Source organism: Dendrobium catenatum, unplaced genomic scaffold, assembly GCF_001605985.2.
Source record: "Dendrobium catenatum unplaced genomic scaffold, ASM160598v2 original_scaffold_126516, whole genome shotgun sequence".
Classification (NCBI taxonomy): Eukaryota; Viridiplantae; Streptophyta; class Magnoliopsida; order Asparagales; family Orchidaceae; genus Dendrobium; species Dendrobium catenatum.
The window spans coordinates 30,620-33,373 of NW_021444951.1; positions in this window are offsets into that span (position 1 = coordinate 30,620).

Consider the following 2,754-nt stretch of genomic DNA (forward strand, 5'->3'; position numbering starts at 1 on the left):
CAATTCCACTTATCCCAATCCTCCAACTGCAGTTCCATAATTCCTTGCATGTAAAATTCTGCATATACTTCATGACACTGGCATTATCTCCTTCCACAATGACCCCATTCAATTCAAACATCCAATCAGCAACTAGCTTACCAATACCTTGAATGGCCATCAATTCAACTTGTGTGCTATCCCAATGGCATAAACTCCATCCAGCTGCTACAATAAGTCTACCATAGTTGTCCCTTATTACTATCCCAATTCCTCCGGCATTTGAACTATGCAAAGCTCCATCAACATTGATCTTCAGCCAACTTGTAGGGGGAGGACACCAAGAAGTATGTAAACACAATCCAAAGGATTGAATAGCATCTCGTTGCTCCAAGTGAGACAAAAAACCATCATGTTTAAAGATTTCTAAGATACTAGCAGCCATGAAGATCGGTGTAGCAACATCCTTTCCATGCTTAATCGCATTTCTATTCAACCAACTATGATGCACAGCCAAACAATAAAGCTTCATAGCACTACCTTTGGTCTTGACATTCACCTCCAAAGCCTCCAACAAAGCAGAGAAGTTGACAAACTGTGGAACGCACAGTCCCCATTCATGCAGAATTTTCAGAACCTCCAGCAGTTGCTTGCACCACGTAGTAACGTGATTCAAGTCCTCATCCAAACCACAACCAATAAGACATTTAACATCCACCTCAAATCCCCGAGCAAACAGCCAATAGTTTGTTGGAACAATATTTTTATAAACTCTCCACCAAAACATACTTTCTCTTGGCCTCAAACCCGCCTTCAAAATAGCGCAGCAAGGATCGTCAACTCCCAGAAAATTCATGTCACAAGCCACAGCAGATAACGTGGATCCAATTGGAATTTTCATTAACTCAAGCACATCTTCTTGCAGCTCATTCCAGATTTTAATCTCCAAAATCCTGTTAACTAAAGCTTCACCAAAACATTTTAGCAAATTTTGAACATCCCATTCTCCAGCCGGTGAAATGAAGTCAGAGACTGTCCGATCCTCTACAGCTTCTATGTCACAAAACGTAGGCCATAAGGACAAAGCTCTGTCCCAAATCCAGGTATGATTCAGAATATCAATAGCCATTCCATTACTCACCCTCCATCTAACACAGCAAGATAAACTGTTTGCTCCATCACAAATGAGTTTCCACACAGAGGAATCCCCACGTCTAAACTCATCCACCCATGGCCAATTCCCATACTTCAGCTCCATACATCTATGAAATAAGCTTTGCGGTTTGCTGATAAACTCCCATGCAATCCGAGATCTTAAGGGTCCAACCCATTTAGAATTTGCATGAAACCCAAGTCCCCCCATCCTCCTTGGCTTAGAAATAGTTTCCCATGAAGCATAGTGGATGCTTTTATGATTCTCATCAATATCCCAGAGAAAACTCCTACAAATTTTCTCAATATCATTTAAGATAGATCTCGGCACCATAGAATGAGTTACAACATAAACTGAAGAATGCAACAAAACCGAATTTATCAAATTAACCCGTCCAGCCAACGATAAATGCCTAATGCCCCATGTCAATGTCTTGGCCCGAGACTGCTGTACCAAAGGAGCAAAGTCCTTTCTTGTGAGTCTTCTCAAAGCAAACTTAAGTCCCAAGTACTCCAGCTCCTCCACTTTCCTGCATCCTGTGATCTTTGCAAGGCGAGATTTTGTAGAAGAGGAGGTCGATTTGCTGAAAAGTATCGCAGATTTACTTCTATTGACCTTTTGTCCAGTCCACGAACAATAGTCCTCCAAAATAGACGTCACTTTTTTCACATTTGGAATAGATGTACCTGCAAAAATCAAAATATCGTCAGCATATAATAGGTGAGAGACCAGAGGTCCCCCCTACTAATTGGAACTCCCAACTCCTTGAAGTTCTGGTGGAAATGGGCAGATAGCAGCTCCGAGCAAAGAATGAACAAGTAGGGTGATAATGGACACCCCTGACGGAATCCACAGTCAGCTAATATCCCTTCAGACAGTTGCCCATTGATAAGAATAGAGAACTTCGGATTTGTAACACAATTAAGCACCCATGAACTAAATCTAGGAGGGAACCCCATATTCCTCAAAACAAGCTCCAACGTTCTCCAGCTCATCTTGTCATAAGCTTGCTCCATGTCCACCTTCAATGCTAAAAACCCTTTTCTTGCTTTAGACACCTTAAATTTGTTCATCAATTCTTGCCCCAATAAGCAATGATTTGAAATTGATCTTCCCTGAACAAATGCAGCCTGCTCCTCAGAGATTATCCTCGGAAGAATTCCTTTGAACCTATTCACCAAGACCTTAGCCACAATCTTATAGATTGTTTGGCACAAGCTAATAGGTCTAAACTTTGAAGGTTGATCCGAGAGAGAGAGCAAGAGAGAGAGAGAGAAAGAGCAAAAGAGAGAGATAGAGAGAGAGAAAGAGAGAGCAAGAGAGAGAGAGAGAGTGTGAGAGAGCAAGAGAAAGAGAGCAATGAGCAAGGGAGAGTGAAAGAGAGAGCAAGATAGAAAGATAGAGAGAGAGCAAGGAGGATGGGATAGAAAAAGAGAGTGCAAGGAGTAAGGGAGAGAGCAAGAGAATGCAAGAGGGAGAGGGGGAGAGAGAGAGGGAGAGAGAGAGAGAGATAGAGTTAGTGAGAGAGAGACAGAGCAAGAGAGGGCAAGGGAGAGAGATAGAGAGAGCAAGAAAGAGAGAAAGAGCAAGAGAGATAAAGATAGAGAAAAAGAAGAAGCAAG